This window comes from Diachasma alloeum, unplaced genomic scaffold, assembly GCF_001412515.2.
Source record: "Diachasma alloeum isolate Michigan unplaced genomic scaffold, Dall2.0 Dall_scaffold_00200, whole genome shotgun sequence".
Lineage (NCBI taxonomy): Eukaryota > Metazoa > Arthropoda > Insecta > Hymenoptera > Braconidae > Diachasma > Diachasma alloeum.
This window is the reverse complement of record NW_021680365.1, coordinates 1,887,217-1,909,065: the sequence shown is the minus strand read 5'-3', so window position 1 is coordinate 1,909,065 and position 21,849 is coordinate 1,887,217. Positions and strand designations below refer to the sequence as shown.

At 34.4% G+C, this 21,849-nt stretch overlaps 1 protein-coding gene across 2 annotated transcripts in view; it reads right to left on the bottom strand.

The window, feature by feature from the left end:
* The window catches only part of LOC107035748, a 65,372-nt gene extending 45,393 nt beyond the window's left edge, over window positions 1–19,979 (bottom strand). For both annotated transcript variants that reach the window (XM_015253313.2, XM_015253314.2), the window contains exon 1: window positions 19,266–19,979. The gene's annotated coding sequence lies outside the window, so the exon portion shown is untranslated. The remainder of the gene's footprint in view (window positions 1–19,265) is intronic.
* Between the last annotated feature and the right edge of the window lie 1,870 nt (window positions 19,980–21,849).

The following is a 21,849-nucleotide window of genomic DNA, read 5'->3' as shown; positions in this document are numbered from 1 at the left end:
CAACTGCGTGAAACACACAGTAGTATAAAACTTCAACTGCGTGAAACACACAGTAGTATGAAACTTCAACTGCGTGAAACACACAGTAGTATGAAACTTCAACTGCGTGAAATACACAGCAGTATGAAAATTCGGCTGCGTGAAACACACAAACTTCACGCATGCGTGGAGTGTATGGAGTGTACGGGAGTGATTCACGCAATGGTGCGAATAGTCACGGCCAATTTACTATTTGTCTCGTACTTTTTCCCCGATATAGGGTGACAAAGTACTGAAAGAGTTCGCTTCCCGATTACTGAACTTGTTCGGTAATTTTTCTCTTAAAATAATGGAACCGAAATTTCAATTCAATTTTTTCAAGGAAATCAATGAAAATCAGGAAAAATCCGGTGATTCTTCTCGCATTTTTAAGTAAGCATAATTTGGTACGGAATATTTGTTTCGATTGAAAATTCAAGTTGAAAAGTTCTCGTCTTCATAGTTTTCAGTTTTGACTTCCATTGAATTTCCAATAAATTTTCGAATTTCATGAAAAATTAGCTCTGCCGAAAAATTATATCTCCCACATGAGAATATTTGATGGAGTGGAACAGATTTACTCGAGGAAAATAAACCAACTTGATAGAAGGAAATTTAATATCTTTCACAAAAATTAAATTTTTTTCGTGATCATCAGAAATATCCCTAGACGAACTCGATCTGTTGGCAGGAAAAAATGTAATCTATTGTGAGACAATCATTTGAGAGAACTCCATAGTTTTATACCATAGAAAGAATACATTGTCGAGGAAAGAATACTTTGTTCCTAAAAAAATTGTCCCCCCGAAATTATTTAGTTTTGCCAATAACACAATTTTCGATAAGAAAATTCAGCAGCGAAGCGGTAAACGGGTTCAAGCCGATTTTGACTATTGACAGGTTTTTGACGAATATCTCGGAATCTAAAAGCGGTAGAAATGTTTTTGTCACGACCTTTTTTGTAGAGCCAATTGAGGGTTATAAAAAATGTCGTGAGAAAAATTTTGCTATCTCTCTTAGATTCCGAGATATTCATCAAAAAGTGACCAAAAGTCAAAATCGATCTAACCTGGTTTACCGCTTCGCTACTGAAATGTTGTTTCCTCTTGAAATTATCATTTATTCCACGCAGATTATAACTGTTTATCGGACAAAGATATACACTACTCAATAACATTTACATGATAAAACCGGAACCTCATATAATTCTCTGTAGAACGAATGTATCTACCCGAAAGACATATAAATGCCTCACGAGAATAATTAATACTACGAAAATTATGATGTTTTGATGGAAACTTTCTTTTTTGTCCACAAGTAAATTCACTCAACACGACAAAAATATCTCTTTAGGGGAACATATCAGTTCTGCCGAAAAATTATGCACTGAGAGAAAACATCAGTTCTGCCGAAAAATTGTTTTCTCTCAGTGCGCGATTGCCAAAATTCAAATTCCATTCCTCCACACTGCGAAAACTAATGTCTGAATTTCAGACACTTTTGTAGACACTTTTCAAGCACTTTTGGGACGATTTTGTAGACACTTTTGAGACATTAAAATGTGTCGGAATCAATGGAGTTATTTCAATTTCAGACACCAAGATGTCTGAAATTAAGATACAGACATCAGTTTCAGACACAAACGGTGTTTGAAATTTTCAGACATCAGTTAGATTTTCAGACACTTTTAAAGATTCAGACGTTTTTTGCCATCTGGCATCTTAAATTCAGATGGTTGTCAGACACCTAGTTTTTGCAGTGGATGAGTTAACTTTTCAGACGAGAAATATCTTAAAAATTAATGTTTGAATGGACTTTGCCGTCTGAATCAGGTGAGGTATCTTAATAGTGAAATGTTTGAATCGCTCATAAATAACTGAATTTCAGACAGAAAATATCTAAAAATAAATACTTGAAGTTTTTCAGACACAAAAAATGTCTACCATCATTTTCAGACAGAAACGGTGATTGAAATTTTCAGACATTAGTCAGATTTTCAGACACTTTTGAAAATTCAGACGTTTTTTACCATCTGACATCTTAAATTCAGATATCTGTCAGACACCTGGTTTTTGTAGTGCAAAAATGACTTTTTCCAGTCATGAATAAACCATAGAAATAGTTCAAACTATCGGAATATTCACTTCCTGCTTAATCTACTCACTTTATTCATTCGATTTCAAACATTTTAATCCTTAAAAAGTTGCGCCAATAATCCTCTCACATTAGTAAACAATCACGAAAAAAAAATTGAAAAAATAATGTTCATTGTAATGAATCAGTTTACGCCTCCGAGAAAATTGAAAAAATGATATCACTTATAATGAATCAATTTGCGCCTCTGGGAAAATGAAAAAAGTGTAAAGGTGAGTTTGGAGAATCTCTGGGCATCGCCGTTACTCAGTGCTCTACGCGATGAAGTCTCTAAGTTGAGAGACACTGGATGGAACACCCGCGGCTAAAGGGGAATACAGCCAGGAGTACGCAGCAGGAGTATCCAACTGCGCGATTACCATGAGAGAATGAGAAAGACACTGAGCTGGTCAATGGTGGCATCGTCATTACCATGTTACACTCCACGCTCTTTCCCTTTTTCCCTTCTTCCTTCATTCGAGTTTAGATTTGTTTTTTTTTCTTGGTTTTACGGGGTTTATTTGTTTCTGGGATACGAACAATGTTGAAAATTGATACGTCGTGACGAGAGAGAAGTTACTGACACGTCAAGGTGAATTAATGGTGGGAGATTAATATTTGATTGCGGCTGATGGGTTGCGGGTAATAGGTGGATTTCTTCGGATCTGATGAGTTGAAGTAGTACAATATAACTCATATTTTGAGTATTAAAATACGAAATAAATTCAAAAGGAAAATTAATATAAATGGAAATATTTTAGGTCAGTTTGTGTTCAATCGGCAGTCTAGTATCACTGATTATCATTCAGTAACGAATTAAGGTATTTGTGGCGAGGTGGGCATGTAGGAGGTGGGACGCAGGGGAATCTATTGTTCTCTCGCAGAAAACCAATCGCTGAACAAAAAACACGATATTTCAATTACAAATTTTCAAACTATTTCAACCATTTCTGTGTTCCAAATATTTTTTTAATAAGTTTGCTATATTTCCCGCATATTTCAAGTCTTCTTTTATCTTTGTAGCTTGTCTTCTGGAGAATTGGAAAATAATTAATATGGATAGAAAAAGTGACAACGTCGTGCCGTTCGAGGTACAAGTTGGCAGCACTGATTCACTCAGCTGTTATGTTCCTTCCCATTGCGAAATGTATCATCACAACTCCATTCGTATTTACCGCGCTTACCCCTGCACGATTTCTAATTTCGACGTTGTCGCTATTGCAAGTTACGCATGCAGAATTCCTATTTTTCATGAGTTTTTAATCCCTTCTAAACAATTCTCCTAGGCCACTTGGATTATTTTTTTTATGTTCCTCCATGAAAGCTCCACCCAAGTGTGAAATTTCAGGAAAATGGGGACTTTTTTTCTGTTTTTAATTTTTTTTTCCGAATTGTCGTAAGAGCCCGTGTTAAGGGTGCCAAGTGAATTTGGCGATGACCTTGAAAATTGACATTCATCAACAAAGTTATAATTTTTTAAATTAATAGTATTAGACAGATGGTGAACATCGGTGACAATTTTAAAATTTTAGAACTTATGGATATCGAGAAAGTAAATAAACAAGATCAGTCTTATACACGGCCTCTTATGGAGTTTTGATTAAATTGAACGTTTCAACCCCCTAGGAACTCCGCCAAAAATTCCGCCATCTCCCTTAGATTTCGAGATATTCATTGAAAATTAATCAATAGTCTCCAATCAAACCGTATTACCGCTTCGCTACTGTATTAATTTCGAAACACCACAATAACGCCGGGTGTTATGAGAAAATGAACGTTTCAAGGTTCCGGAAAAGATTAAAACCTAGAAAAAAAGTTGAAAAATCAGAAAAAAGTAAAAATTTTATGCCCATTGCGAAAATTATCGACAGTGTCAATCTTTTGTAATAAATAATTTATGTTTCTGGGTACCTCGAAATGGAAGTTTATGTGAAAGTGCGAAATATTTTCGAACGTACAGTGTTGCCACTGAGTGAAACAGCCTAGTCAAACGAAAAACTATTGTTTAAAAGAATAATTGAAGAATCAATTTTGTGGAATTATTTCTCACGTCCACCAAATTCAGAATTCACATAAAAAATTATTAATGATGAATACTTATTTTTCTGGGCATTTTAAATTTATTTTTCCCCGTTAAACTCAACGACTCAGCTGGAGTTTATTCATATACTTACTTTAAAGTAATATAAACATAACTTCAATTTTGACGATTAAAATCTGAAATAAATGTTGAACATTTTGACAGTCATTTTTAATTTGACAACAGTACTTTTTAATTTGATTTTCAACAGTCTGAGTCGCACTCCATCGGCAGGCTAGTATTATCGACACTAATTAATCTAGATATGCAAAAACAACGTCTTATAATAAAATGAACTTTTCGACGTTAGAGAAAAGATTAAAATCTCGAAAAAATTCAGAAAAATAACAAACAATAAATAAAAATTCTATGGACAACAGAAAAATTATCTTTAGTGTCAAACTTTAGTAATTATTCAAGTTTCTGCGTGCCCGAAAACGCCTGTTATATCGAAACACTCTAATCAAACGAGAGACTATTATTTCACAACATAATTGAAGGAGGAATTTGATGGGTGAACTTCTCACGTTCATCAAATTCAGAATTCACATAAAAAGTTATTAATTATGAATAATTATTTTTATCCGTTGCACTCAACGACTCAGCTGGAGTTTATTCATACTACTTTAAGGTATTGATGGCGTGGTTCGATTCCCGGCTGGGTGAAGCGGAAATTTTTTCTCTCTAAATTCTAATTCTCTTAGAATTTTTTTTTTCACGATTTTGCGTGGGGGGGTCGAAAAAAAGTCAAAAAATGGATGATTTTTGTTATACATTTTTTGATTTTTTCAAAATCCCTCTACAAAATCCCAGGTAGCCTAAGAGAATGGGTAAAACACAGGGATTTTTTCTAAAAAATGAATTTTAACACGGACTTTCCAAATTCATAAGCAAAGCGGTAAAACAGTTCAAGTCGATTTTTACTATTGGCTAGTGTTCAATGAATCTCTCGAAATCGAAGAGAGATAGCAAAATTTTTGTCATGACCTTTTTTGTAGCCCTCAATCCGCTCTTCAAAAAAGGTAATCACGAAAATTCCATTATTTTTCCTAGACTCGCAGATATTCCTCGAAAACTCAGCCAAGGGCTACATTGAGTTAAACCGTTTTACTGTTTCACTACTGAATTGCATTTACCATTTCGCCGATGAAAAATGGAAAAAAAAATTGTACGACATCACAACCTAAGCAACCTCCTCCCCCTTTCTTCTCAAAGTGTCGCATACTACAGAATTAAAGAATTACAAATATTGTTTTTTACGTCATGATTGATTTTATCGTGAAAATTCCGAAAATAAAGTTAAAAACCCCAATTTCATGGTGATACCCATATTTTATTCAATTTTTCTTCTTCTCATCATTAAATTCAGGAAATTTCTGATTCGAAATAGAAACTTTTTTTGGTACTATGAAGAACGGGGTGTAACAGGGAAAAACGAAAAATTTATTTTTTCCTGAAAATCAGTTTTTTTAAATATTTCAGAATCGAAGTGAGATATCGAAATTTGGTGAAAACCTTTTTTGTAGAGCAAAATTTTATAGCACATAGTTTCTGTGATATTAAACTCTAAAAATTGAAATTTCGAGAAATCATTTCTTATTTGATTCAAACAACTAATTAACAAATAAATTATCATTTGATTCAAGCAGTTATTGTTGCCTTCATCAACAACATATGAGGATAGAAAAACTCATTAACTTATAAGAATGCAATAAATAGAGTCATTAAAATTTTTTTTCATAAATTCGTAGGGACTAACTTTGGGTGGGATTTCTCAGAATTTTCGGAATAATTAAACTGAAATGTACAGTTTCCACGGATTTTTTTCTAAGATTATGAATTATCAATGAAAAAATTCCTTGAAATTTCAGTGGAAAATGTTTAACAGTGTATGCAGCTCTTATGAACGCAATGTGTTACATTTAATTCTTCAAAAATCGTTTTCTCAAAAAAAAGTTCGGAAAGTAAATTCAATATTGCGCCTGAAAAATACTCACTGTCTATTCTATAAACTCTAAAAAAGATTTCCCCCGAAAAAATTGCCTGAATTACTTGGCTGTCCTTAATGAAGAGGTGTGACATAAAACTTTTATCGGGTGAACTTGACGCATGAGAACCACTGGGACGGCATGGGCAGAACTGAATTATTGAGCTCATCTGAATTTCTAAATCCTGGAGCTTCTGAAATTTCGAAGAAAGTTGGGGAAATGGGCTCAGTTGTGTTGGGAGTTCCAACAATTGAAGAATTATTTAAATGGAGAGTGAGAATAATTGGATGTGGGTACTGTGAGACTTCAAAATTATTGCGATGAAATATTCCGGAGATGCTTTAGAAGTTTTCTTCACACATTGAATAATTTTCTTTATTCGGTGATGGTGACAGATGTTTGATAATTTCTCGAGGCATTTGTCGGTGAATGCGGGAGTTGTCAGGATCATTTGTGGCTGTTGGATCAGGAAAATCAGAGAATATTGTTGAGGGGAAATTGTACGAGGAAATAAGTTCATAAGTTTTATCCGAATTATTTTACAAATACTGAAGGACTTTTTTTTAATAGTCTTCTTTATGAATTTTCGTTAATTCTGTAAGTTCAAAGATATTTACTAAACATGCTATGAAATCATTTACAATTTATCTGATAATTTACAGTATTGAAAGAAAAAAGATTTTTTGTAATAAAAATTTAGTAGAGAAGCGGAAAAACGGTTCAAGTCGACCCTTAGCTAAGATTTCGCAAAATATCTCAGAATCTAAGTGAGATAACGAAATTTTCGTAATAAACTTTTTTGTAGAGTGAATTGAGGGCTACAAAAAAGGTTGTGACAAAAATTTTGATATCTCCCTTAGATTTCGAGATATTCATTGAAAACTGGCCAATAGTCAAAATCGACTTGAACCGTTTTACCGCTTCACTATTGAATTAAGTGTTTGAGGAATAACCAGAGTATTCGTAGAAAAATCTATAGAATAATTTTATGGTTATCTTAAAAATTGAAAAATATTCTTAATTGAGGGAATTATGATTTTTCGAAAGTGGCTGGTTTTTGTCCAAAATTTTTTTTTTCCAAATTGACCTTAATATTTCTGCAGGGATTCAAGCTATCAAATGGCCCTTTGGCACATTCAAAGAACATAGAAAACCCTTCAAAACGAGACATCATACATAGCATTATCTTCAGTTTGACGAGGTTTATTAAAACAAATTTTTTTGTTAACAAAAACTAGAGATTTTCAAAAAATCATAACTTCCTCAATTATCCATATTTTTCAATTGTTCTTTTCTCAAAATTTTTGTCTAATCGCTATCTTTTTACAAACAAAATTGACACGGAAATCCCCACCATCGACTGTTGTCCTGTTTTTTTGTATGTTATTTCAAATTTCTTACAAAAAACATTTCTTAAAATTTTTTACAAACTTTACCTTTTATAGTTAAAAAAATCTGTAGAATCTTGGACTTGTTTTGTAAATATCTTCGAAACCACTACACTGAGAGAAAGACAAACACGTTGTCAAGCAAGTCTTGTTTGGGCCAACAAAATCGCTAGTTGAAAATTGACAAAAAAAAATTTGTTTGGTTCGAATTTGAAAGTCTCAAACATGAGTACTTGTTCTTCTGTTTTCGACAGCAACGAAATATTTGGCTCAAGAGGCGGATAATTCACACCAGACGGTGCCTTTTCAGGATAAAAATATCTCATACAGAGGAAAATTTATCAACAAATATTTTATCCCTGAGTTACAAGATTGCTATCATATAATTATTATTGTTTCATTTAAGGGTTCATTTTTTGTCTGTGATTATTAGACAGCCGAAACGAAAAACTACTATTGCAATTTTTTTCAACTACTAAATCTATTTTTGCGACAAAAATTTCTCATTCCAGCGCACTCTCTGCATGTTTGGCACAAAAAAATCCTTTTTTGATAATTTTCAAAAAACTATTTTATTGGGACAAGTAAAACTCATTTGAGAACTTTCGTTTTTCTCTCAATGTAGATTCAGCCAGAAAATTTTCGAAGCCTTTTTTCTAGCCCTCGAAATCTCCTACAATAATTTCTTCTTAATTTCTCTCTAAACCCACTAATTTCTTAGATATTCCAGAATTACACGGAAGAAAAAACCGGCCACAAATGCTTTTATCAATTGAGATAAATGAGAATCCCTGACACCAAACTATCACGGAACAACTGAACCAATCTGAACTCTCAGTATCTCGGGTGTCATTGGCACCGTTAAATAGGAGACCAGCGCAATTGTCCCTCCCCTGCACCGACGTTTTACGTGCTTTATTCTCCAATTATTCAATTTTTCATTCCAATGTTTACACAAATGAATCCAGCTTACTCACCCACTCGATAGCGCTCAATTTTTCATTTCCCTCGTCGGCTCTGACGCGTCCATGTCCCCCCCGCGTTCAATTTTCCGATGCTATCGGCGATTTAAATCCGTGAGGATAAAACGAAAAACGAAAGGAACAGTTTATTAATACAGAGGAGGTATTTAGAGTCATCAATCCCGTACGCTAAGTATCCAAACGGGTTCCGCAGTCGTTCATGAGACACTTAAGGTAATCCAAGTGACACCTACAGTTATGTGGTGACTATACTGTAGATGTTCAGGCGCTATCGCCAAATTTCCGAATTTCGTGGAACGAAAAACATTTGTGACACTCATGTAACCACATTCTGTGGATCTGTTCGAAGTTGATCAATGGACGAATAATTCAGTAGCGAAGCAGTAAACCGGGTTCGATTTTGACTATTGCCCATTTTTTGACGAATATCTCGGAATCTAAAAGAGATAGAATTTTTTTTTGTCATTTTTTATAGAGCCAATTACGGGCTATAAAAAAGGTTATGAAGAAAAATTTGCTATCTCTCTTAGATTCATCAAAAGGTGACCAAAAGTCAAAATCGACTTAACCCGGTTTACCGCTTCGCTAGTGAATTACTGTGCACCGAAATAAAAGTTTCTACATGGAGAGAGAAGTTGGATAAAAATTACCTAGACAATCGTGGCGCATTTTAGTGTACGAAAGGTGCGCTGTTAGAAATTTTTTGAAATTTCATGGAAGATATTATAGTAAATCTCATGAGAGTGACGTTGAATCGAATTTAGGGGAAAAATGGTTATTTCAAGTTTTAAGTAGAATTCACGGGAATTCATGAGTTTTCAGGGGGAATGAGATGGAAATTTCAGAACTTGATAGAATTTTCAGTGGAACATGAATATTCAGAAACAAAATTACATGAATTTTGAATTTTTCCTTGAATTTTCTTGTTTTTTCTGAATTTTCACAGAATAATTGCACCGAAAAATCAAGTGTTTTATCAATTTCCAGAGCATTTGAACAGAAAATCAACGAACACGATAAAAATTTCCGGAATAGGGCACGGAAAATTCAGACGAAAATTTTTAAGTGCAGTCGAGGAGCGAAATGTAATTTAATGAAAAAATACCTGTTTGTAGAAGTTATTTTACGATTCGTTCGGCAAAAAAAAATACATCCATCGATGCAAAAGTTATCCTTCTGTATAGTAAAATTTGCCACACGGGTACCCTGAGAGAAAAAATTACTGTTAACAAAGATGATTTCTTTGATAAAGGAAAATATTCTCTTGTCAATTTCTAAAATCGTGAAATCTCCTGGTAAATAATTTTGTGCTCACACTGAGAGAAAGAATTCCTTCAACAGCATGAGCTTCTCTTCTCCCGAGAAAATTTTCAAGTGTTAGCATAAATTTTCTCATAAATTTGTAGTTTTATCAGAACACTTTCATTATCAATTCAAGTGTAGAGAAAATTCATCTCAAGTGTTGTGCTCTTTGTGAAAGATTTTATGTAATCAGTCTTGATGAAAAAAAAATTCTAGATATAACGCAAACTACATGAATTTATGGGAAGGACATCATTTCTAGTCTCGAAAACGCTTAAAAATTCTCTCGGGACAAGATTTCACGATTTTTAAAATTGATAAAGGAATATTTTCTTGTATCACGTAAACCTTCTTTGTCAAAGTAGTTTTTTCTCAGTGTAGGGAATTTTTTCCTTGCACCCATCTGAAGGTGTAATGGCAAAAACGTTTTTGTTTTTTTGAATATATCCGTGATTTTTGGGAATTGACTATAGAATACTTCAAATTCTACAAATTCAATCGCTGGAAATTAGTGAAAAAATACTTGATTTTAGAATGTGTCACTCGTTGAAAACTAGAAAATTAAATTTTTAAGTTAAATCTCACTCTAAAGTCAGTAAAATTTAATCTTCAAAATCCCAGTTATGTTTATTCTCTTTTAACTTTCAAACCTAAACCTGTCCACCAACGCACTAGCCCCTCAGGACTGAAAATCTCTGAATTCATACACTGAGACAGAAAAAAATATTTTCTGAAAGAAGTCTTGGTTGAACCAAAAAAAATCGCTAGTTGAAAGTTACAAAAAAATATGTAGCACTGAATAAATGTAGCACTGAAAGGAATTCGAGAGAAAACAAAATGGTCGAAAATCCTTGGACCCCGTTGGGGCAATTCGAGTTCCGTCTACAGTTTCGTGTTGGCTACCATACGCTATCGATTTTCAGGTTTCCTTCCACGAAATTTTCCCATCGAATGACGCTGTATATTCTCATGGAACTAATTGTGCATAGAACTGGAAGTACACCCACAAAAATGATGCATTTGAATGAAATAAAATATTTATTTGATTAAAAAATTGAATATTATTGGGTGTTAAATTCAATACAGTACAGTAAAATTTGCCACGATTTTCTAGGTAATGTTATCCAACTTCTCTCCAAGTGAAGAGGCCTTCATTTCGATCAATAAAACGTTTGTTTATATTTAAAAACTTTATTTCATAAGAATAAAAATGCATATAAAAATTAAGTTGCTGTTTAAATAACTGCTTTGCCACGAATTATTTGAATAAACAAATTCATTTGATCTAAATAAATTGTTCCTCTGGCCATGAGAAATCTATTCCATTTTATTTCGATTTAAACTCAAGGGACATCTAGTCCTTTCAGTTTAAATCTAAATAAAATAAAATAAAATGTAATCTCTCAATTCCCAGAATCTTAATATCGGAATTGGTTTTACCTTCTCAACATAGTGAAAGCAGATAAAACTTGGACTTGAGGAAGTGTGACGATAAAATCAACAGCGAAGCGATAAAATGGGACAAGTCAATTTCACTTTGAAGACAATTTTTGGGAACATCTCGGAATTGAAGGGCGATAAGGTTTTTTATGGATGACATTTTGGGAGTCCTCACTTCGGTCCACTTGATATCTCCCCGTCTCGCCCCAGAATTTATTCCGGAATTTTCGATTGGATCAGATCGGATTTAAAGAAAAACTCGAATTTTCGAATTCCAAGGAAAACTCCTGTTATTAAGGCTAGATCGAGAATAGGGAACTTGTATGGAGCTCAATTTTTCCTAGTTCCCCTATTTTACTCATCTCGAGAAATATTGCACTGAGAGAAAAAATGAGTTCTGCCGAAAAATTATGGGTTCCCCTCAAAAGATCTTTTGTCGTATTGAATCAATTTATTTGTGGATAAATAAAAAAGTTTCCTCCAAAACATGATAATTTTCGTAGTACATAGTAGTTGTTCTCGTGAGACATTTATTTGTCGTTCGGGTAAATACAAGCGTTCCACAAAGAATTATATGAGGCTACGGTTTTATCAAGTGAATGTTATTGAGTAGTGTATATCTTTGTCCAATAAACACTTATAGTTTCCTTTTTTTATTAAGATTTATAATTTTCATGGAACAAATGATAATTTCAAGAGGAAACTACAATTTTCTTGCCGAAAAGGGTCTTAATGACAAAACTAAATTATTTCGAGGGGACAATGTTATTTTTGAGAAAAAAATATCCTTTTCTCGTCAATGAATTCTTTCTATGGTACAAACCTAGGGAGTTCTCTCAGATCAAATGACCCTAGCCTCCAACCAAACCCATTCGTTAACAATAACTCATCCTTTCTACACGGAGAAAAATATTCTCTAAAAATTACGGAACAATTCACGTAATCCGCAATAGGGAATCGTTTTCCGGCAATTTTTATAGGAATGGAAGAGAAGAAATCTGAAACGTTCAGTGAATTCACAGGTTCATCACCGAATAAAGTACGAAATTGTCACGTAATTTTTCCCGAAGAAGTAAAATCTTACAGAAACTTGCCGAATTATTATGCCTCCAAAATAAAAAATTGTTGAACGTTCAACAATTTTTATGAAGCTGGTGAGTTATTTCTACGTTCCGTTCCGTAAAATTTCTCAATCGTTGGGTAAAAATTGCGGAACGACAGTTGTCCCCACAGCGGTGAGTCATCAGACGGGTGGCAAATTTTTACGGAAGAAATCGTATAATTCACGTGGCGATTCCTACAATTTCAGTTCCAATTCACACTTTTTTAAAAATTTCACTTCGCTCGCGGATTATAATCGAAACGTAATTTTTACGTTTTTTTCTGGTAATTTTTATTTATTTTTTCTCTCCGTGTATCAGTGCAGTTTTCGAAGCACCATCGGTAGAAATATAAATTGGTTTGGACTATTAATTAGACTATTAAGACGATGGATTTTAATTTTTAAAAAATTAAAAATTTAAATTTAAAGAGAAAATTCAATTTTTAATTAAAATGTAAAAAAAAATCAAATAATAGAATTGCAGTTTTTAAAAAATTCGTTGGGATATTTATCATTAAGCAGACCTTTACTGAATCCTTTTTCCCGGGGTAGATTCGTCAAATGGTGCACTGATAGAACGGATTAGTTATTGCTAAGGAATGGATTTTGGTTGGAGTTTAGGGTCTATTCGGTCCCACCAAATCATCATTCGTTAATAGTTAACGAATGTATATTTGAGGAGCCTTGTTTGACTTGACTTTCGCCATTCAATTGAACCATTCGTTAACTATTATCGAATATTCATTTGGTCATATTCAACTCTACCATTCGTTAATAGTTAACGAATCTCGTTTGGAATAAATGAATCATTCTATCAGTGTGGGCTTGTAGTTTTCAAAGTTTTTCGAGCAGAAATGATTCTGGTAGGGTTGTCCCTTTGCCCAGCCACCCTCATCTCCATTACCCTCCCCTCGAATATCATTAATTCAACCCACCCCGACTGCTCGACCATCGAAAATTCATAACTCATTTCAAACAGATAACCACCGAAATGCCAGCGTACGGTGCAGCTCTCGGCAGACGATCCAAATATCGGCGTCGAATGTACGATTTCCCCCAGGGCGTTGTGTGCAAAATTTACATCGGCAAAATGGACGCCTTACCGTTTCATACACTAGCTCGAGCTTTTCCAGAGACGCACGTTTATACATACACGTTCTCCTGCATGTGTTGGACATTTGTGTGACCCACTTACGTCACGGTCTTTCCGCCTTGGACGCTCCGTACGCCGCATCTCGTGTACGTTTAATTCTCATGTCGAATCAAGCTTCGATTTATGTTTGTTTAGTTGAGTTATAATAATTTTATCGCGCCAAGTCGATGCATTCGTGCACTAGGTCAGGCTGGGGGACCAATGCATGATGATTTTCATGTATTTATTCAGTTCATAACTAGAAGCATGATTTATTCAATAACGTGAATCATGATTGATACAAGGTACGTGCTGTGCTCATCATGCATTTTCTTCCAACTCGTGCCATCATTTCTTATTTATCTAAGTCATTCAAGCGACATGCGAACGAGCATTGGTGATGGTGACGTCCATATTGAAGTGGCGGAATATAATGCGCTGAAGCTATTGTTCTGAGATGTTTTCCCATCCAAATTTCAACCAATAGAATCGCAGTATTCGACTGGTATTTTATGGTCAACACGGTATTCAACTGATAATTTTTTATTCTTCCACAGGTAATTTTTCATTTTGATATATATATGAAAAACAAAAGATTTCCTGGTCGAGTGAGCCCATCATTGGAACTGACAGATGGATTTTGTCTCATAGTGCAATTCTCTTGTCCGAAAGTTGGATGAAAATTGCAAATATTGTTGTGCTTTTTTTTCACACACCAGCGAATAAAAACAAAATTTTTTTTTAAGCACCAAAAAAATGATAATATCGATTGCAAAAAAATAATGCATAAATCTCAAAGAGAAAGACAAAGCTAAAATTATTATAATTCAAACTCAAAATAATTTATAAACTCGAGAGTCTCTATAGGCCCGTTTACATATTAGATATTATAGTATTCATAGAACCATTGTTTTTTATACTAGTTTTTAAGGTTTGTAAATATTGTAAATATTGATTGTTTCATGAATAAAAACTTGGTTAAACAAAAAAAAAGTTGGATAATACCCCAAGGCCTTCAAAATTATCGGAATATTTTCTGATGCACGGAGAGAAAAATTAAATAAAAATTACCAGAAAAAAACGTAAAAATTACGTTTCGAAAGGTAATCCGTGAACGAAGTAAAACTCAATAAAGAGTGAATCGGAACTGAAATTGTACGAATCGCCACGTAAATTCTCCGATTTGTTCCGTAGAAATTTTAACCACCCGTCTGATGACTCACCGCTGTGGGGACAAGTCGTTCCGTAATTTTTCCCCAACTATTGAGAAATTTTACGGAACGGAACGTAGAAATAATTCACCAGCCTCATAAAAATTGTTGAACGTTCAAGAATTTTTGATTTTGGAGGCACAATAAGTCGACAAGTTTCTGTAAGATTTTACTTCTTCTGGAAAAATTACGTGACAATTTCGTACTTTGTTCGGTGATGAACCTGAAAATTCACTGAAGGTTTCAGATTTCTTCTCTCCCATTCCTATAAAAATTGCAGGAAAACGACTCCCCATTGCGGATTACGTGAATTGTTCCGTAATTTTTACTCAATATTTCTCTCCGTGTAGCTTCGTCGCAAGCAAATGAAGGTGTTACGTTTTGCAGACTAAAATTTTTTCTGGATAACTTGACCAATTTGTTTGTTTGCAGGGAAATATTGCGATTAATTTTGGAGGTCGAGGGCTATTGGCGGATTATTTTCCGGGACAGAATTTTCGCCAAGCGAAGCACAGTATTTGAAGGCACGACTGAACAGAGAGGATCTATCACAGTGTTTAATTGCTTAGAAATAAATGAAAGCTACTATGCAATTATCAAATGCAATTTTCAAAAACTATTGTGCAATTTTCGAAAAAAAATTGATAGCAAATGAGCATCGGGACCTCAAATACTGCGTGCTCAAATCAACTAATATAGCTATCGTAATCATCTTTTAACTTCAACTTGATGGCATTAAAACAAACATTTTAAGCTATAATTGAACTCATTTGAACCATGATATTCAAAGATATCCCCGGAATTCTGATTTTTTTTAAATACAAAATTTTTGCAAATTTTCAAATAAATCAAAATAACGATTACTGCTATCGCCTTCATCTTCGAACTCGGTCAAAAGGACATCCGAACAATTTCTTTAAGTCATTATTCAATCAATTCAGAACATTTTTTTTAAATTATCGTGGAACAACCGATTTTTGAAAAAATTCGAAATTTTAAAAAATTAATCAAGGGATTAAAATTGAATTAATGGCGATTGATAGGACTCAACACTATCTACTTTTAAAAAATATATGCAATTTCATTCAGTCACTAGCGAACAATTGAAGAAAACTTTATTAAACTAAAAACTTTGCATTTTCGGACTTTTTCCGAAATTTAAATTTGAACAATTACAAAGCTTCCATTCAGAAGTAAAATACCTCGAAAATGAAAAAAATTGAAAACTTCCACTCTGTCATTTTTGAGCTACTGAAAATGACAGACTGTTCGTTTCACATACTTTGTCCCCCCTTATTTAAGTTTGCGAGTTATTCCTTCGTTTTTATATTCAACAAAACTTGCGATGACTCCCAACCGAGTGGATCTATAAAGAAATTTTTCAGGAGATGTTTGTGGGAAATTTTCTCACCTTCAAAAAATATCTTTTCACTTTTATTTCTAAAACCATGCATGTTGAAGATAATTGTACATTTCCAATTGAGTATTCAAGTGCTAAAACCAAGGACTCAACACCTCTTCACATCAGTTTTAAGGAATCTTGGAATACAACGGAGATACCGAAATTTTCCTAAGGCCCTTTGTTGGTAGATCTGACTTGCTTCTCAACACCGAGAGAAATGTTCAGTAAAAATTACGGAACTCAGTTTGCTCACCGATTACGGAATCGACTAAGAAAATTTAAGTGACAGTATCGTAATTTTTCACAGGAAATTCAGTAAAAATTAAAAAAAAATATAAAAATTACGGAACGCTCTATAAAAATTCCGTGACAGTTCCGTAAAATTTCCCAGAACCACATTTCGCTCCGGAATGACGGAAAAGATATGTAACTTTTATTGAATATTTTTCTCCGTGAAAAAATTAATCTCTACAAAAATTTCGCTCTGTTCCTTAAATTTGGAAATATTAAAGAAAAATGGATCCTGAAGTTCAGTTCACAGAGAACAGAGTAAAGTAAAACAATCCATCTTCAATCGTCAATATCTTCTGACCAAATGATATGATTGGTACGAATCAGAATGAATTTGGAAGCTTAAAAAAATACCTTAAAAATAAAAAGAAAGGGAAATTACTTTGAAAGACTGGTCGTTTCACTCACTCTTTTCTACCTTATTTCGGTTTGCGAGTTATTCCGTTCGTTTTACATTCAACAAAACTTGCGATATCTCCCTCCCGATCAAGTGGATCTATAAAAAGATTACACGAGACTTTTTGGTATTTAATTCCTGCAGCTACAAAAATGTCTTTTCACTTTTATCTCTAAAACCAGTCGTGTGTGACATAATTGTATATTTATAATTGAGTATTCAAGTGCTAAACCAAGGACTCAACTTCACATCAAATTGAGAGAATATCTTATAGTTCAACGTAGATACCGAAATTTTCATGAGGATCTTTGGTGGTAGATCTGACTTTGCTTCACAAAAAATGAATCTTCACAAAAAATTTCGCTCTGGTCCTCAAATTTCGAGATATGAACGAAAATTGATCCTGAAGTTGAGTCCATACAGGAGAGAGTAAAGTTAAACAGAGCGTCTTCAATCATCAATTTCTTCTCATCAAATGATGCAATTTACACGAATCATATCTCATTTTGAAGCTTAAAAAAATACCTCAAAAATAAAAATAAATCAGTCAATTGAAGTCTGCGGGTCTCAAGCGATTGACAATAAAATATCCACCGTTTTATCCTTTCTCTCTCTCCTATCAGATCCACGCGAACTTGTACTCATTTTTTTCCTAATAAAACCCGCGACATCTCCAAAACTCCTAAATCAACCAAAAAATCTCAAAAAACCATACTTGCAGCCCACGAAATTCCCCACAAAAAAGTTCTCCTAAAATATTTCGATAACCCCACTAGTTTCGGAGATATCGTCAGATTCATCACGAAGGAACCGACCGAACTTCTTCCACTCATATTTCCAGTGAAGTTTTCCACGTCACTACTGAATTAATTGAAACGTATTCTCCTCATTACTGTCCCACTTCAATAAAAACCGAGAATACATTACATTTCTACCGAAGGAATTAACAATCAGGCAGTCTTTTCAAGAACACTTCCTCGTCGTCTCCTTCAGCCGAATAAAAGTGAGACCATTGCGTCTGCTAAAACCCCCACTGTTAGAAAATTACTCTTGAAATTTCAAGTAAAAAAGCTAGAAGACAAAGTTACATGAAATTCAGTAGCGGAACGGTAAAACGGTTTAAATCGATTTTTACTATTGGTCAGTTTTCAGTACATATCTCGAAATCTAAGGCAGATGGGAAAATTTTTGTTATAACCTTTTTTGGAGAGCAAATTTAGAGCTCTGAAAAAGGTAATTACAAAAATTTAGCTATCTCTGTTAGATTCGGAGATATTCCTCAAAAACTGAGCTGAGAGTCAAGTCGACTTGAACCGTTTTACCGCTTCGCTACTGAATTTCTATAAATTCATATTAATAATAATTCATATTAATGCAAATTAATTCATTGACGAATCGGTTAAATTCTTGAATATTCAAGTAATTCTTTATTTTCAGCTCCATACACTGTTAAACATTTTCGTCTCAATTTTCCGTGAAAAATTCCGGATTTTCATTGTGTTCAAGTTCCAATGAAATTTCAGGGTAACTAGTCACTGAAAAAACAAGTATTTCATTGATCTTCTGTTCAAATGATCTGGAAATCAATAAAATACTTAATTTTTCAGTTCAATTATTCAGTAAAAATTCCGAAAAATCACCAAAATTCAGGGAAAAATTGAAAATTCATATCATTTGTTTCTGAATATTCATCTTCAACTGAAAACTCATGAATTTTGGCGAATTCGACTTAAAACTTGAAATTTCATGACTATTTTTTCTCTAAATTCGATTCAATGTTACTCTCATGACATTTACTATAATATCTTCCATGAAATTTCAAAAAATTTCTACCAGTGAACTTTTCTGAATTCTCAATCTATTGAAAATTGAATTATAAATGATGTTCAATGAAAAGTCAATGATTGTTTACCATGAAAAACCCAATTTTCTTGAATTTCCAGATGAATGAGGAATTAAGTGAACCCCTTCATTTGAAGTTAAATTCCACCTCACACCGAAAATTCAGACGACGCTGACTGAAATTTCAAGAAATTCTTAACAGCGCCCTTTCCATCTCTCATGCACCCCTTGGAATTTCAAATCACCCTCTCAATTCCCGAAGAGACTGGTTCTGAGTCTCTACAAAATGTTAAACCACTGCTTCCGGTCGCAGGGAACTGCACGCGAGAACATTGTTCCGTTCTCTCCGGCCCCGTCCACTCCTCGCCTAGTCTATTCTCTCCAATAAAAAAACTGAATAGAGAATGGGGTACCGTCGGCCCGACGACACTCCCCGCCCGTCGGAAGGGCATTAATCCCCATTTACAAAAATCCCAACAACCCCAACACAAACAACCCCCCCCCCCAACAACAACAACAACAACAAATTAAAAAACCCATAAAATACAATACTTACGACATTTTCAACATCATCACGAGTCACGAGGCTCCAGAAATATGGTCACGCTCGCCGTTCACCACCATAAAACAACTCTAATCTCGATTGCCCAAGGGGCTATGTACTGTTATCAAGTGCACCAAAACTCTTTATCAATCTCCGTACGTCAATTCGTCACGTCCACCTCAACAATCGAGTGCATTTAGCCAGCAGATAACACTCGCCAATTAATCCACCAATTAAAACTTCAATCACATTCTGAACTTCCCTCCACAGTTCCACTCACATCCCCACAAGATCATTGATAAAATCGTGCGAGACAAGCGTCTGCCCCCCAAAAAAACGCCTCAAAATCCCCTCGCGTTATCACAATAGATTTAATTCTCCAGTGGCTGTTCGTTCGGTATTTTTCGACTTATTTAACGTGAATTATCACACTTATCCCACGGACAAATGCTCGCCGACGGGGATAAACTGCACTGGCACTGTAAATTCCCTCGACACTCCCACAAACACCATTAGCAGACACAGAAACCAACAGAAGCACCAGGAAAAACAACTGGGATTCCACTTCTCACGTTTGTTTGTTGTTAATAATTACGGCGGGAGGGGATGCACTGGGCGGTGAGGGGAGGAGGGGGGGGAGTGATGATGGATGTTTGATTTTTGTGGGCTGAACGTCCAAACCCGCCCGAAGAGCTTATTTGGAGGTTTGTGTAGTGGCTCGATGCAGCCGAGTTTCCTGACTGAGCGCCCGAAACTGTGCAAGCCTTGCCCCGTTCGCTCACACGGCTGCCAATACACGCGTCCGGAGAGGTGATATATTCGATTGGTTTATTCGGTGGGCTGATAGCGGCGGGATTGTGTCGTTGAACTTGAGAGTATTTTTTGGGGGGTTTTTGAGGGGTTCGGCCGAGGTTTTTTGACTCGCGGAGGTTTCGGGGATTCGTTTTGGGGGTTTTCGAGGGGAATTGGTAGTGGCGGTCGGTGGAAGCGGACTGAGAGGTGTGTGGGTTATCCGCTGAGCTGGCGGACCGATCGAGAGGGCGCCAGGATGCAGGAACTCATTCGAGATGATAAATTAGGGGCGGGTAGGGTAAAATGGACACTAGACTTTTTTTAAATAACTAGATCTGTGCGCGCGCTTTCGCGCGCCCTCATCTGTTGTGAAAATGAAGAAATCGAATTTATTAAACTGGATATACTCATAGATGTTTTATAAATATTGATAATGACTTGAAGAGAATTAAGAGAATGAAGAGTGAAACACCAATGAATCATTTTTAATCTTCGATTACTTCTTTTTTTTTACTTTTAAAAATAATCTGATCAAAATCTGTAATTGTTGAAAAATGAGGGGAGCGTTATGAATTGATTTCCTAGAAAACTGAAATTTTTTTTTGAATTCTTCGGAAAATTTCACAGTTTTACACATAATCGTAGATTTTCAAAGATTTTTCTCGAATTATTTGGGAAACCGATGAATTTTCATGAATTTTGTAGAGTTTAGAATTTATGTATGAAAATCTGAGAAGCAAGAATTTATCATTTTTGCGTATGATCAATATGAAAAAATTAAAATTTGGGAAGTGAAGAATAATTTGTGAGTTGAAAAAATTTAGAAATACTCTGTTTTTTTTCTCATGATCAACAATTAGGCAATTTAGATATATTTTTATATAAAGATAAACTTCACACGTGAAAAAATGATAAATATGACGCAGAAAAAATTTTTGGCATTTGAAGAATTTGAAAATATCGGGGATTTTATTCAGCGACTACTTCACGTGATTCATTGACCAATTAAAATTGAGGATTAGCGGTCAGGCAGTTTCGATATAAAACAACTTCACGTTTCTTTCATCTTTAGTAAAATAGGATTCATAACTCGGAAACAAATGTGAATAGAGCTCAGTTTAGGCTCATCACAAAGGGAAAGAATTGTTCTTTGTATTAAAAAAAAATTATTAAAGTTCATCAACATTTCAACCCGTCGCTAATATTTTTTAAAAAGTCAAGTGTCCATTTTACCCCAACCTCCCCTACTTTTTTTTACTTCAAGGTTTTTATTCGATAAACAGTCAGTATTTACATATATGCATATCTTAAAAATTAGAATCGAAAAACTTTTATGTTATATATCATCATCATTTTGGTGAAACTTATGGTCCATTAGTGACTCTCTGGTTTATTTTATATTTTTAGGATTTAATTTCATAATATAACATTTTATTTTATTTAAGGCGCAATTTTCTTTGCAGCTAATATTTGAAAGTTCAACTTTTTTATGTGCTTAAAAAAATTACAATTTTTGCACGACAAGGTTTCATCTTGAAAAAAATCGTTTTGTGTGAAAATCGTAAGAAACGAACTTCTCACCCTTCTGCTACCCTCAACTACGTTTCCCAGGGGGTTGGTAATTTTTCGTGGGATTGGGGGAGTCCCTAGAAATATGCTCCCATAGAAATGGTTTGGTTTTTTTGGATATTTCATGTTCAAAAAGATTTGTTTTCACCTGGATCAAGGGTCAGATCTGGGATTTCGACAAAATCGAATTTCTTCGGCAAGTGAATGTTGATTCTTAATTGGTACTTCGTTAGTT